Consider the following 16,981-nt stretch of genomic DNA (forward strand, 5'->3'; position numbering starts at 1 on the left):
TTCTTAGTTTCTGGTGGTGCAGCCTTGGACTTCTTGCCCTTGCCGGTGGAGCTCTCTGGCACGTCCTCAACGGGAGCACAGCACTCCGTAGAGGTGCGCTTGCCGGATTGGGTGCAAGAGGTCTTGCCGGCCTTCTTCTTTCCCGGGGCTTCAGCGGCAGGAGCAAGTGCCTTGGCGGCAGTTGTTGCAACTGCCTCTCGGTAGAGTTGGTCGGCGCAGATGAGCGCGTCTTTTTTGTCAGAGGGGACGGTGATAATGGTCAGCGGCCCTGGCATCTTCAACGTGTTGTGGGCGTAGTGCGACGCCGCCATGAACTTTGCCAGTGCTGGGCGGCCAAGGATCCCGTTGTACGGCAAGGGGATCTCGGCAACATCAAAAACGATCTTCTCCGTCCTGTAGTTGAGCTCGCCCCCAAACGTAACGGGCAGCGTGATCTTACCTTTCGGCTAACTCCTTCCCGGGTTGACCCCTTGGAACGTGCCCGTCTCCTCGAGACCTCCATCAGGAATCTGCAGCTTCTTGATCACAACGGGCGAGATCAAATTCAGACCGGCCCCACCATCAACCAGCACTTTGGTCACCTTGAGGTTGCGTATTGTTGGTGAAACCAACAACGACAAATACCCGACCGCAGTCATGCGATCCGGGTGATCCTCGGTGTCAAAAATGATGGGCGTGCGGGACCACTTCAGTGGCTTCTGGGCATCAAACGATGGCTCTGCCGCAGTGACCTCACGTGTCCACTACTTCAGTTGGCGGTGAGAGGTGTGCAGCGAGGCGCCACCGTCGACGCACATGGCCTCTGTAGCTTTCTGGAATTCATGCTCGCCGAACTCGTCGTCCTCGTCATGATCATCATCTACTTCCTTCTTGTCGCGGCCCCGAGCGGGCCTCTCTTGTTGATTATCTTTGCCGCGGCGACCCCCTTGGCTGCCACGCTTCTTGCCGGACCCCTCAGCACCATCCTGACCCTTCTCCTTGTCCCGCCTTTCATATTCAGGTTTCTGCTTTTCAGCAAGAAGCTCAACCTGTCGGCAGTTCTGGAGGTCATGGCCCTTGGTGCGGTGGATCTTGCAGTACTGCTTGTCGGAGCCTCTTGGCTTGTCGGCGGCCGCCAAGGCACGGCAGGCGGCGCACCCGGCAACCTCCTTGTCGGGGTCGTCAGCCTTGGCCTTTTTGGCCGCGCCGGGGTTGCCGGATCCCTCAACGGCAAGCACAGTCTTGCCCTTACGTTTCCTGTTACGGCGCCGACCCTTCTTCGTCGGGGCGGCGGCGTCTTCGTCTGTGGAGTCGGTTTCCGTGCCGGCGTCTTCGCCGGGGTACTTCCTTCCTCAGCCCGAGCACACCTATCCGCCAGAACATAAAGTTCGGCTACATCGTTGACCTTGTTCATCGCCAGCTCTTCACGCATCTTGCGGTTGCGTATGTTCTGATGGAAAGCACTGATGACAGCGGCGGGATGAACGTCTGGGATGGTGTACAGCACACGGCTGAATCTTTGTATGTACTTACACAGGGACTCACCATCCTTCTGGGGGATGATATGCAAGTCACTTGCCTGGCCAGGAGCTTGGTGGCCTCCGGTAAAGGCGCCAACAAACTTGTGGCACAGGTCCGACCAGGAAGAGATGGAATCCACCGGCAGGTGCATGAACCACGAGATGACATTGGGCTTAAGTGCCAACGGAAAGTAGGTTGCGAGCACCTTATCGTCGCGAGCCCCGGCGGCTTGCATCGCGATGGTGTAGATGCTGAGGAACTCCGACGGGTGAGTCTTGCCGTTGTACTTTTCGCCAACATCAGGCTTGAACGTGCGGTGGGAGGGCCACTAGAACTGCCGCAGCTCTCGGGTAAAGGCCGGACAACCCAACTCATAAGGCAGGCCGCCAGGGCCCCCCGACACTGGGTGGTCCATAGCAGGCCCCGCACGTCGATCTGACTGATGGCGCGCCTCCCGCCATCGCTCGAAGGTAGTTCGAGCGTCTTCCTGAGCTCGCCCTCGAAGAACTCAACGTTGGTCGCAGCGGGTTCGCGGGTCGGACGACGCTGTGGAAACGTTGTCACAGGCGTCGGCCCGACAGGCTGGTGGCTGCTGTCGCGGCCGCGGTGGAGGAGAGTGCACCGTGGTAGCAGCGTCCCCGTTCCCCCACCGCCGGCATGCACCGGCTCGACAGAACGCCGGCGTGAGGGTCCCGTTGGGAGCGGCTCGTCTTTGTTGGCAAAGCTGACAAGGCTTCGGATGGTGGCCCTCCACTCGTCGAGCTTCTCCGCAGTAGGGGGGAAGTCGAGGAGCAGTTGCACGCGCGCCAGCGCTTCTGCTGGCGTGGGCGGCGGCGAGAGCTGCGTAGACCGTGATGCGCTCCGACTTCTAACCAGGTTAGAAGGGGCTCTGTCACGGTCTCGCGGTCGCACACCGCTTCCGTCGGTGTCCGAGCGTGCACGCTGGCCTGGTGCGTCCTGCGAGTGGCGCACAGGGCTCTTTCCGCGGCGCTGCCCGGAGGCTCCGGCATCACGGTGTCGCTCATCGCGCGCGCCCTGGGAAGGCTGCGACGCGGGTGCTAGCTGGGGCGCCATAGAGGTTGCCGCGCCGCCCGTGGGTAGCACGACCCCGCCTCCGGACCCAGCGGCGTGTGGCTCGTCATCTCAGACTCGAACGATGCCGCTTGCCTGGCTCCGATCGCCAGAGTGTCGTGGATACTCGCGAGCTACATCTCCGGCCCCATCTGTGGCCACCCGGTCGCCTGCCCGCACTGGCGCGGACGGGCCGGCTCCGGGCGGCCCGATCACTGTGATCGCCTTTCTCTTGGGGGCCATGGTGATGATGAAGTCGATGCGCTGACCTTCAAACCAGATTTTCAGAGCTTGCTCCCCCTACCTGGCGCGCCAAAGATGTCGGTGGAAACGATACCTATGAGATCACGGGGAATCCCTTCTACGGTTGGCGGGCGCGGGGCTGTGGAAAGAGCGGGTTTAAGAGATCAACACGGGAGACTTATCCAGGTTCAGGCCGCAAGTGATGCGTAATACCCTACTCCTGCTGGCTTGTGTTTATCTGGTGTTCTTGGACTAGCTATAGAGCATGCAGGGTCCAAAAATTCTGAATCCTCTCTCAGTACGCCGCGGGCCTCCTTTTATAGACAAAGGGGCTGCCACAGTGGCACACAGGAGGTGAAAAGTTGTACAGTAGTCGAGTTTATCTCTGGCACCATAGGACAAAACACATTAAATGTGCTACTTACGTGTCCTCTTACTTTATCGGGACTTCACCTTGCTCCGACACGCGTCCAGGCCAATGAGGCATGCAACGGCATGTAAGCTGGTAGGCTGCTGAGCTGGTGTGGTGGCAGGGTCTTCACGAAGATCTGCATGCCACCACGTAGGTGCTTGACTAGTTGGCTTAGGAGCCACGTACTGCCACGTGGGTACCTGCTTAGTTGGTGGGTCGGCTGCTGAGCTGGGGCAGTGACGGGATGGCAAGGCCTTGCCGCGGTCTTGCTAATATTCCCGGCAAGGGTCTTGCCGGGGCCTTGTGGGCGCCCTCGGCAAGAGTCTTGCCGGGGCCTCGTGGGCATCCTCGGCACGAAGCCTCGCTGCTGTCTTGTTTTCTGGTTCCTACCTAGGCCTCGCAGGCCCTTTGTCTTCACAAAGATCTGCATGCCACCATGGAGGCGCCTCCCGAGCCTTGGTTCCAATGTGGTTGACGGCGTCGGAACTTCTAGACTCCAGGGTGGCGGCCCCATTGGTGTTGGGCAAGTTACCCCGGCAAGGCTCTTGCCGGGGCCGTGAAGGCCGCCCCGGCAAGGGCCTTACCAGGGGAGTTTCACCTCCCCCCTCTGCTCTTCATGCTTCTGGTCTTGAGCATGGTTCTGGTAGTCTTGTCACTTGGCTTCCTCTTCTGTCCCGCCAAGCGCGGCTGCGGGTGCGTGGCTGTTACTGCCCGCACACAAGTAAAGGGGTGCAAAAAGGACCCCTACTTTTGTACACTGACAGGAGTTTTTAGATCTTGATGCTAAAATTAATAAAAGTGGGGATTGAAGAGGTCAAAACTTTACCTAGCAATGAACCCACTATTTTGGATTTCAAGGAATTTAATTATGATAATTGCCCTTTGATAGATTGTATTTCCTTGTTGCAATCCGTGTTAAATTCTCCTCATGCTTATGATCAAAATAAGGCCTTTACTAAACATATCGTTGATGCTTTAATGCAATCTTATGAAGAAAAGCTTGAATTAGAAGTTTCTATTCCTAGAAAACTTTATGATGAGTGGGAACCTAATATTAAAATTAATATTAAAGATCATGAATGCAATGCTTTATGTGATTTGGGTGCTAGTGTTTCCACGATTCCAAAAACTTTGTGTGATGTGTTAGGTTTCCGTGAATTTGATGATTGTTCTTTAAATTTGCACCTTGCGGATTCCAGCATTAAGAAACCTATGGGAAGGATCAATGATGTTCTTATTGTTACAAATAGGAATTATGTGCCCGTAGATTTCATTGTTCTTGATATAGATTGCAATCCTACATGTCCTATTATTCTTTGTAGACCTTTCCTTAGAACGATCGGTGCAATTATTGACATGAAAGAAGGAAATATTAGATTCCAATTTCCGTTAAGGAAAGGCATGGAACACTTTCCTAAAAGAAAATTAACTTACCTTATGAATCTATTATGAGAGCCACTTATGGATCCCATACCAAAGATGATAATACCTAGATCTATTCTTGCTTTATGCCTAGCTAGGGGCGTTAAACGATAGCGCTTGTTGGGAGGCAACCCAATTTTATTTTTCTTCCTTGATTTTTGTTCCTGTTTAGTAATAAATAATTCATCTAGCCTCTGTTTATATGTGGTTTTATGTTTTAATTAGTATTTGTGCCAAGTAGAACCTTTGGGAAGACTTGGGTGAAGTCTTTGCGATCTTGCTGTAAAAAACAGAAACTTTAGCGCTCACGAGATTAGCTGCCATTTTTACCGAAGAGTGCTTTTAAGTTGATTCTTTTTGAAGATGATTAATAGATAAATTCGTCACGTCCACCAATTTATTTAAGAATTTTTGGAGTTCCAGAAGTATTCGTTTGATACAGATTACTACAGACTGTTCTGTTTTTGATAGATTCTGTTTTTCGTGTGTTGTTTGCTTATTTTGATGAATCTATGGCTACTATCGGGGGGTATGAACCATAGAGAATTGGAATACAGTAGGTTTAACACCAATATAAATAAAGAATGAGTTCATTACAGTACCTTAAAGTGGTGGTTTGTTTTCTTATACTAACGGAGCTCATGAGATTTTCTGTTTAAGTTTTGTGTTGTGAAGTTTTCAAGCTTTTGGGTAAAGATTTGATGGATTTTGGAATATGGAGTGGCAAGAGCCTAATCTTGGGGATGCCCAAGGCACCCCAAGGTAAAATTCAAGGACAACCAAAAACCTAAGCTTGGGGATGCCCCGGAAGGCATCCCCTCTTTCGTCTTCGTCTATCGGTAACTTTACTTGAGGCTATATTTTTATTCACCACATGATATGTGTTTTGCTTGGAGCGTCTTGTATGATTTGAGTCTTTTATTTTTAGTTTACCACAATCATCCTTGCTGTACACACCTTTTGGAGAGACACATGAATCGGAATTTATTAGAATACTCTATGTGCTTCACTTATATCTTTTGAGCTAGATAATTTTGCTCTAGTGCTTCACTTATATCTTTTTAGAGCACGGTGGTGGTTTTATTTTATATAAATTATTGATCTCTCATGCTTCACTTATATTATTTTTAGAGTCTTTTAGAACAGCATGGTAATTTGCTTTGGCTATAAAATTAGTCCTAATATGATAGGCATCCAAGATGGGTATAATAAAAACTTTCATATAGAGTGCATTAAATACTATGAGAAGTTTGATACTTGATAATTGTTTTGAGATATAAAGATGGTAATATTAGAGTCGTGCTAGTTGAGTAATTGTGAAATTGAGAAATACTTGTGTTGAGGTTTGCAAGTCCCGTAGCATGCACGTATGGTAACCGTTGTGTGGCAAATTTGAAGCATGAGGTGTTCTTTGATTGCTTTCCTTATGAGTGGCGGTCGGGGACGAGTGTTGGTCTTTTCCTACCAATCTATCCCCCTAGGAGCATGCGCGTAGTGCTTTGGGTTTGATGACTTGTAGATTTTTGCAATAAGTATGTGAGTTCTTTATGACTAATGTGGAGTCCATGGATTATACGCACTCTCACCCTTCCATCATTGCTAGCCTCTTCGGTACCGTGCATTGCCCTTTCTCACCTCGAAAGTTGGTGCAAACTTCGCCGGTGCATCCAAACCCCGTGATATGATACGCTCTATCACACATAAGCCTCCTTATATATTCCTCAAAACAGCCACCATACCTACCTATTATGGCATTTCCATAGCCATTCCGAGATATATTGCCATGCAACTTTCCACCGTTCCGTTTATTATGACACGCTCCACCATTGTCACATTGCCTTGCATGATCATGTAGTTGACATCGTATTTGTGGCAAGGCCACCATTCATTTTTCATACATGTCACTCTTGATTCATTGCATATCCCGGTACACCTCCAGAGGCATTCACATAGAGTCATATTTTGTTCTAAGTATCGAGTTGTGATTCTTGAGTTGTAAGTAAATAAAAGTGTGATGATCTTCATTATTAGAGCATTGTCCCGTGTGAGGAAAGTATGATGGAGACTATGGTTCCCCCATAAGTCGGGATGAGACTCCGGACGAAAAAAAGAGGCCAGAGAAGCCCAAATAAAAAAAGAGGCCAAAGAAGCCCACAAAAAAATGATGAGAGAAAAAGAGAGAAGGGACAATGTTACTATCCTTTTTCCACACTTGTGCTTCAAAGTAGCACCATGATCTTCATGATAGAGAGTCTCTTATTTTGTCACTTTCATATACTAGTGGGAATTTTTCATTATAGAACTTGGCTTGTATATTCCAATGATGGGCTTCCTCAAAATGCCCTAGGTCTTTGTGAGCAAGTGAGTTGGATGCACACCCACTTAGTTTCTTTTGTTGAGCTTTCATACATTTATAGCTCTAGTGCATCCGTTGCATGGCAATCCCTACTCCTCGCATTGACATCAATTGATGGACATCTCCATAGCCCGTTGATTAGCCGCCTCGATGTGAGACTTTCTCCATTTTTGTCTTCTCCACACAACCTCCATCATCATATTCTATTCCACCCATAGTGCTATGTCCATGGTTCGCGCTCATATATTGCGTGAAAGTTGAAAAAGTTTGAGAATACTAAAGTATGAAACAATTGCTTGGCTTGTCATCGGGGTTGTGCATGATGAGAGCATTTTGTGTGACGAAAATGAAGCATGGCCAAACTATATGATTTTGTAGGGATGAGCTTTCTTTGGCTATGTTATTTTGAGAAGACATAATTGCTTAGTTAGTATGCTTGAAGTATTATTATTTTTATGTCAATATTAAACTTTTGTCTTGAATCTTACTGATCTGAGCATTCATGCCACAATAAAGAAAATTACATTGAAAATATGTTAGGTAGCATTCCACATCAAAAAATTTGTTTTTATCATTTACCTACTCGAGGACGAGCAGGAATTAAGCTTGGGGATGCTGATATGCCTCCAACGTATCTATAATTTTTGATCGTTCCATGCTATTATATTATCCGTTTTGGATGTTCAATGGGCGTTAATATGCTCTTTTATATTATTTTTGGGACTAACCTATTAACCGGAGGCCCAGTGCCAGTTGCTGTTTTTTTGCCTATTTCAGTGTTTCGTAGAAAAGGAATATCAAACGGAATCCAAACAGAACGAAACCTTCGCGAGGATCTTTCTTGGAACAAACGAAATCCAGGAGACTTGGAGTGGAAGTTAGAGACGCAACGAGGTGGCCACGAGGCAGGAGGGCGCGCCCCCACCCTCGTGGGCCCCTCGTAGCTCCGCCAACCTACTTCTTTCGCCTATATATACTTTTATACCCTGAAAACATCCAGGGGAGCCACGAAACCACTTTTCCACCGCCGCAACCTTCTGTACCCGTGAGATCCCATCTTGTGGCCTTTTCCGGCGATCTGCCGGAGGGGGATTCGATCACGGAGGGCTTCTACATCAACACCATAGCCTCTCCGATGATGTGTGAGTAGTTTACCACAGACTTCGGGTCCATAGTTATTAGCTAGATGGCTTCTTCTCTCTCTTTGGTTCTCAATACAAAGTTCTCCTCGATGTTCTTGGAGATCTATTCGATGTAATACTTTTTGCGGTGTGTTTGCCGAGATCCGATGAATTGTGGGTTTATGATCAAGAATATCTATGAACAATATTTGGTTATTCTCTGAATTCTTATATGCATGATTTGATATCTTTGCAAGTCTCTTCGAATTATCGGTTTAGTTTGGCCTACTAGCTTGATCTTTGTTGCAATGGGAGAAGTGCTTAGCTTTGGTTTCAATCTTGCGGTGTCCTTTCACAGTGATAGCAGGGGCACCAAGGCACGTATTGTATTGTTGCCATCGAGGATAAAAAGATGGGGTTTATATCATATTGCTTGAGTTTATCCCTCTACATCATGTCATCTTGCCTAATGCGTTACTCTGTTCTTATGAACTTAGTACTCTAGATGCATGCTGGATAGCGGTCGATGTGTGGAGTAATAGTAGTAGATGCAGAATCATTTCGGTCTACTTGACACAGACGTGATGCCTATGTTCACGATCATGCCTAGATATTCTCATAACTATGCGCTTTTCTATCAATTGCTCGGCAGTAATTTGTTCACGCACCGTAATATATGCTATCTTGAGAGAAGCCACTAGTGAAACCTATGGCCCCCGGGTCTATTTTACATCATATTAGTTTCCAGTCAACTTGCCAATTTCTGTCGCCGTTTATTTTGCAAACTTTACTTTCCAATCTATACAATAAAAATACCAAAAATATTTATCTTATTATCTTTATCAGATCTCACTTTTGCAAGTGGCCGTGAAGGGATTGACAACCCCTTTATCGCGTTGTTGCAAGGTTCTTGATTGTTTGTGCAGGTACTAGGCGATTTGCGTGTAGACTCCTACTGGATTGATACCTTGGTTCTAAAAAACTGAGGGAAATACTTACACTACATTGCTACATCACCCTTTCCTCTTCAAGTGAAAACCAGTGCATGCTCAAGAGGTAGCACCTACGGATTTATCTTATATTGTTTCTGCTGCGTTACTACTGCTATCATCACTGTTACACTTGCTACAAAATTACTGCTATCACTGTTACTGTTACTATTGCTGTTGTCACTACTATCGAAACTATCAAACTACTTTGCTACTGATCACTTTGCTACAGATAATTAATCTCCAGGTGTGGTTGAATTGACAACTCTGCTGCTAATACCTTCAAATATTCTTTGGCTCCCCTTGTGTCGAGTCTATAAATTTGGGTTAAATACTTTACCCTCGAAAACTGGTGCGATCCCCTATACTGGTGGGTTATCACAACCCAACGCGTAAGAGGGATTGTCAATCCCTCCTCGGTATTGAGATAGATTAAATTATATGAGATTTGATAAATAGATCTAATTAAAAAACAAAATAAAATAAATAAAGAAAAAGTGCAGCAAGGTATTTTTAGATTTAATATGGTAGGAAATAGACCTGGGGTCGTAGTTTTCACTAGAGGCTTCTCTTGTGAAAATAGCATACGGTGGGTAAACAAATTATTGTTGGGCAATTGATAGAAAAGTGAATAATCATGACGATATCCAAGGCAATGATCATGTATATAGGCATCACGTCCAAGATTAGTAGACCAACTCCTGCCTGCATCTACTACTATTACTCCACACATCAACCACTATCCAGCATGCATCTAGTGTATTAAGTTCATGGAAAACAGAGTAATGCAATAAGAACGATGACATGATGTAGAAAAGATATATTCATGTAGGAATAAACCCCATCTTGTTACCCTTAATAGCAATGATACATGCGTGTCATGTCTCTTTCTATCACTGAGATAGAGCACCGCAAGATCGAACCCATCACAAAGCACCTCTTCCCATGGCAAGAAAAATCAATCTAGTTGGTCAAACCAAACCAAAATTTCGAAGAAGAAATACGATGCTATAAGAATCATGCATATAAGAGTTTAGCAAAGACTCAAATAATATTCATGGATAGAACTGATCATAAACCCACAATTCATCGGGTCCCAACAAACACACCGCAAAAAGGAGTTACATCAAATACATCTCCAAGAACATCGAGGAGAACATTCTATTGAAGATCAAAAAGAGAGAAGAAGCCATCTAGCTACTAGCTACGGACTCATAGGTCTGTGGTTAACTACTCACGCATCATCAGAGGGGCAACAAAGGATGGTGAAGAACCCCTTTGTGATCGTTGCCCCCTCCGGCAGAGTGCCGAAAAAGGCCTCTAGATTGGATCTCGTGGTTCTGGAACTTGTGGTGGCTGGAAAAGTGTTTCATCAACTCCCCTAGGGTTTTTTCGATTTTTGAGTATTTATAGAGGCGGAGGTCAGTGGAGAAGCTTCCCGTGGGCTCCACTACCCACGAGGGCATGCCTGGGGCCTCTAGGGCGCCCTGGTGCCAAGTGGGCCCCACGGGCCTCCTCATGTGTGATCCTTTTGCTCCATGGGTGTCTTCTGTCCAAAAACAAATTCTTCAAAATGTTTCGTTGCATTTGAACTTAGTTTGGTATTGATATTCTTTAAAGTAAAAAACAAGCAAAAAACAGCAACTGGCACTGGGCACTATGTCAATAGGTTAATCCCAAAAAATGATATAAAGTTGCTAGTAGATGAATATAAGACATCCAAGATTTATAATATAACAACATGGAACAATAAAAAATTATAGATGCATTGGAGACGTACCAGCATCCCCAAGCTTAATTCCTGCTCATCCTCGAGTAGGTAAATGATAAAAACAGAATTTTTTATGTGGAGTGCTGCCAAACATGTTCATCATATATTCTTTTCTTTTGTAGTATGGACATTTGGACTTTAGATGAATCAAGACATGAGGACATAAATACTCAGGCATATCAACAAGCAACCATGTCTTTCAAAATATCAACACTAAAGAAAGCTATCCCTAACCCATTATGGTCAATCATTGATCCATTTATGAAACACACTCAAATATTAGCTATGCCCACTGCACAAGTATGATAATAGTGTTCCCTAGTTGGTGCTTTATAAGAGAATATGGAGACTCAATAAAAATAAAAATTGCATAAAAGTAAACAGATATGCCCTTCGTAGAGGGAAGGAGAGATTTGTAGAAGTGCCAGAGCTCAAAGTTTAAATTGAGAGATAATCATTTTAGAGGCATGCTTTTTCTGTCAACGAAATGGACCGAGAATTCCAATACTTTCCATGCTAGATAAATCATAGGCGGTTCCCAAACATAAAATAAAGTTTATTCCTTTTTCCACCATTCTTTCACAATCCATGGCTAGCCGTATCCGCGGGTGCCTTCCATACCAACACTTTCCAAGGAGATTATTATTGACAACATAAAAAAATTCATTTCAGGACTGGGCATCCCTATTACCGCCACACTCTCATGCAATGACAAGTGAATAAACACTCATCTTTGATAATAACATAATTAGCATGGAAAATATAGGCCACCCACTGCCGCTTCATGAGCGGTATGGGCACACAAAAAGGAAATTCATTTCGAAAATTAGAGTTGGCACATACAAATTGACTTGGAACAGCATGGAAATACCGCATATAGGTAGGTATAATGGACTCATTTGGCACAACTTGGTTTAAGGAGTATTGATGCACAAGCAGTATTCCCGCTTAGTAAAAGGAAAGGCTAGCAAATAGATTGAGAAGCAACCAACCAAAAAACAAAACTATCATAAACGAGCATTACACATAACTAACACTGAATAATGCACCACAAGTAGGATATAACTTCATTGCATAACTATTGACTTTCGTGCTTGCATAGGGTATCACAAACCTTAACACCAATATTCTTACTAAAGCATAATTACTCACCAACATGACTCACATATTACTATCTCCATATCTCAAAACTATTACAAGGAATCAAGTTTATAATGTCCAATGATCTTCATTAAAGTTTTTATTATACCTCCCTTGAATATCTATCACATTGGGACTAATTTCATTTATTACCATTGCTGTTAGCAAGCTCTCGGACAAATTTAAGTGAAGCACAAGAGCACAAATATTTCTTCAACATTTTCAACTCTCAAAATAATCTAAGTGAAGCGTGAGAGTATTTCTTCAAAAATTTACCAACTCTCAAAACAATCTAAGTGAAGCATGAGAGTATTTCTTCAAAAATTAAATCACCACCGTGCTCAAAAAGGTATAAGTGAAGTACTAGAGAAATTCCATATCTCGAAAAATTTAAGTAAAGCACATAGAGCAATTCTATCAAATTATAGCATCATTATGTCTCTCTCAAATAGGTGTTTCCAGCAAGGATGATTGTGACAAACTAAAAATCAAAACAAGAAAAGACTCATATAATACAAGACGCTCCAAGCAAAACTCATGATATGTGATGAATAAAAATATAGCTCCAAGTACAATTACCATGGTCGTTAGAAGAAAGAGGGGATGCCTTCGGGGCATCCCCAAGCTTAGTTGCTTGGTACTCCTTGAATATTACCTTGGGGTGCCATGGGCATCCCCAAGCTTAGGCTCTTTTCACTCCTTATTCCTTCATCCATCGTGATCTCACCTAAAACTTGAAAACTTCAATCACACAAAACGTAACAAGACCTTCATGAGATCCGTTAGTATAATAAAGCAAATCGCCACTCTAAGTACTGTTCCAAACCCATTTATATTTTATTATTGCATTATACCTACTGTATTCTAACTTTACCATGGCTTATACCCCCTGATACAATCCATAGATTCATCAAAATAAGCACACGATGCAACAAAAACAGAACAATTTGTAGTAATATGTACTTTAACCATACTTCTGTAACTCCAAAAAATCTGAAAAATTAGGACAATGTAGGAAATTCATATATCAATCTTGTGTAAAAGATGTAGAATTTTTTGTCGCTACAGTGATTTTCATAAATTTTGCTAATGGACGCAAAAGTTTCTGTTTTCCAACAAGATCAAATCAACTATAACCCAAACCATCCTAAAGGATTTACTTGGCACAAAAATAATTAAAACATGAAAAACACAATCATTATAGAAGTGTAATTGTGTATTTATTGAAGAACAGAAATAAAAACAAAAATCTCATAGATAACTATTGGGTTGCCTCCCAACAAGCGTCGTTGTTTTACCCCCCTAGCTAGGCATAATGCATAGATTCAAGTATTGTCATTTTTAGTTTTTGCTTCATAGGTTGCCCTCATGATTGATTCGTATGGTGGCTTAATTCTAGTTCTAGGTAAGTGTTCCATACTCTTTCTCAATGGAAACGGAAATTTAATATTCCCTTCTTTCTGTCGGGAGAAATCGACACCTATGGAATCACTGAGATCCCTTCTACGGTTGGCGGGCGTGGGGTTGTGCAAAGAGCAGGTCTGACAGGAAGCACACGGATCGTTTACCCAGGTTCGGGCCACGGAGACGCGTAATACCCTAGTCCTGCTTTGGTGGATGTATTTCAGAGTTGTTCTTGAGCTCTCGAACTAGCTACTGTGGCTGTGTAGTTCAAAAGAGCCGAATCCTTCTCCTCGTCGCCTCGGGCCTCCTTTTATAGACAAAAAGGGGTCGCCACAGTGGCACGCAGGAGGTGGAAAGGTGTACAGTGGATGAGTCTATCCTCTGGCACCGCCGGACAAACACATTTAATGCGCTGCCGAGATGCCCCTCTCGCTTTATCGGGGACGGCAAGGAAGCGCGTCCCAGCTGTCGCCGCCTCGCCTGGCATCGACACGCGTCCGGGTTGACGAGGCGTTGTGGCGCCACGTTGGCTGGCTGCTGGGCTGGCGCGGTGGTGGAGCCTTCACAAAGATGTGCATGCCACCACGCAGGTGCTTGCTGGGTCAGTGTAGAGGTCGCTCGTCGCCACGCAGGTGCCTGCCCAGCTGGTTGAGCTAGCAGCTGCATGGGGACGGCGGTGGCGTCTTGGCAGGTGTGGGTCTGGCTGCGGCCCCGCTGGTGTCCTCGGCAAGGGTCTTGACGGGGGCCCCGGCAAGGGTCTTGTCGCGGCGTCGTGGTCGTCCCCGGCAAGGGCCTTGCCGGGGGTCTCGTGGATCCGATCGTCATCTTCTGGTTCTTATCTGATCTTGTGTGTTTATGATCTTGACGAAGATCTGAATGCCATCACAGAGGTGCCTCCCGAGCCTAGTCCCAATGTAGTTGTTTGGCAGCACTTGGAACTCTTAGGCTCAAGGGTGGCTCGCTCTGCTGGTATTGGGCAAGCTGCCCCGGCAAGGCTCTTGCCGGGGCCGCGGAGACCGCCCCGGCAAGGGCCTTACCCGGGGAGTCCACATCGCCCTTTTGCTCTCCAGTGTTTCTGGGTCTTGGCATTGCCTTGTTTGCCTTGTGCTCCGGCTCCCCTCTTCTGCCCTGCTTGGTGTGGCCGTGGGCGCGGCTCCGACTGCCCGTGCACAAGTAAAGGGGTCAAAAGGAGAGCCCCTACTTTTGTGCACCGACACTTTCATATCAATCACGACAACTATAGTTCGTAAATACGGTCTACGAACTATAGCCCCTACTTTTGTACACCGACAGGAGCCCCTGGGCCTGGGCCACACATAAGCACGACGCGTTGTTGGGCCAGGCCTAGAACGGTGCGCGGGCAGGTGGGGCGGGACGGGCTGAAGGATCAGGCCCTGAAGCTAGCCAAAGAGAAGGACACGCTCAACGGTGCCCTGGTGGAGGCGCAGGGCGTAGTTCTCGGCAAGGCTAAGCAGCTCTCCAAGGCCAATGACTCCATCAAAGATCTGAAGCTGAAGCTGGAGGGTCTTGAGAGGATGCTCTCGGAGGCCAAGGCCCGGGAGGGGACCCTGGCCTACGATCTGGAGGCCGAGAAGCAGCTGCGGAAGAATGAAGCCGCCAACCACAAGGATTTTGTGGAGGGCGAGAACCGCTGGATCGGCCGGCCCGAAGATGTTGCCGGCAGGATCACCACGCAGCTGGCCACCATGGGGATGCCAAATGTGAAGTACACCCTGGAGTGCAACGCGAGCCCCAACGCTAAGCTGACCCTGTTCTTCGAGGGTGTTCTTGGGTCCCTGGAGCAGTTCTGCTCCACCAGGGCGACTTTCCTGGCCAATGAGGCCCGGAGACTTTGCCGGGGCGCCATGACCAAGGTTCTCACCAAGGTTGCGTACTGGAACCCCTCCCTCGACTTCGACGACGCGCTGGAGAGCTTGCCGGAGGATGTGGACCTCACGCCGCTCAAGGAGCGTATCGAGCCCGTCATCAGCCGCATCGATGGAGTCCAGAGGGTAGAGGGCGAGCGCCGGGACTAGGCACCCCGTTTCTTTTCGTTGCTGCAGGTTCACAAGCAAGACAATTTTTATCTTTAGTTAGAACTGCGGCAACAAGTGATGTAATATAACTCTGCGGTACTGTTGATATTATGCATGTTACTTTCCTATTCAATCCCCCCTTTGTATGTTCACCCTACGTTAATCAGGTAGGCTCGCCGGCATGTAAACCCAGGGCACGACGCCTGGAGGACGGATCCCCGACGGCCTGCCGGGTGTGCTTGCTGCCAGGCGAACCACCTTACCGCTTCCAACGCGGCCTGATACGTCTCCGTCGTATCTACTTTTCCAAACACTTTTGCCCTTGTTTTGGACTCTAACTCGCATGATTTGAATGGAACTAACCCGGACTGACGCTGTTTTCAGCAGAATTGCCATGGTGTTATTTTTGTGCAGAAACAAAAGTTCTCGGAATGACCTGAAACTTCACGGAGATTATTTTTGGAAATAATAAAAAATACTGGCGAAAGAATCAAGGCCAGGGGGTGCACACCATGTCCACGAGGGTGGGAGGCACGCCCCCTGCCTCGTGGGCCCCCTGTTGCTCCACCGACCTCAACTCCAACTCTATATATTCACGTTCGGGGAGAAAAAAAATCAGAGAGAAGGATTAATCGTGTTTTACGATACGGAGCCGCCGCCAAGCCCTAAACTCTCTCGGGAGGGCTGATCTGGAGTGCGTTCGGGGCTCCGGAGAGGGGAATCCGCCGCCATCGTCATCGTCAACCTTCCTCCATCACCAATTTCATGATGCTCACCGCCGTGCATGAGTAATTCCATCGTAGGCTTGCTGGACGGTGATGGGTTGGATGAGATTTATCATGTAATCGAGTTAGTTTTGTTAGGGTTTGATCCCTAGTATCCACTATGTTCTGAGATTGATGTTGCTATGACTTTGCTATGCTTAATGCTTGTCACTAGGGCCCAAGTGCCATGATTTCAGATCTGAACCAATTATGTTTTCATGAATATATGTGAGTTCTTGATCCTATCTTGCAAGTCTATAGTCACCTACTATGTGTTATGATCCGGCAACCCCGAAGTGACAATAATCGGGACCACTCCCGGTGATGACCGTAGTTTGAGGAGTTCATGTATTCACTATGTGTTAATGCTTTGGTCCGGTACTCTATTAAAAGGAGGCCTTAATATCCCTTAGTTTCCATTAGGACCCCGCTTCCGCGAGAGGGTAGGACAAAAGATGTCATGCAAGTTCTTTTCCATAAGCACGAATGACTATATTTGGAATACATGCCTACATTACATTGATGAATTGGAGCTAGTTCTGTGTCACCCTATGTTATAACTGTTGCATGAATGATCGCATCCGGCATAATTCTCCATCACAGATCAAATGCCTACGAGCTTTTCACATATTGTTCCTCGCTTATTTACTTTTCCGTTGCTACTGTTACAATCACTACAAAACCCAAAAATATTACTTTTGCTACCGTTATCACTACTATGATACTACTTTGCTACTAAATACTTTGCTGCA

The sequence above is a fragment of the Aegilops tauschii genome, chromosome 2 (assembly GCF_002575655.3).
Source record: "Aegilops tauschii subsp. strangulata cultivar AL8/78 chromosome 2, Aet v6.0, whole genome shotgun sequence".
NCBI lineage: Eukaryota > Viridiplantae > Streptophyta > Magnoliopsida > Poales > Poaceae > Aegilops > Aegilops tauschii.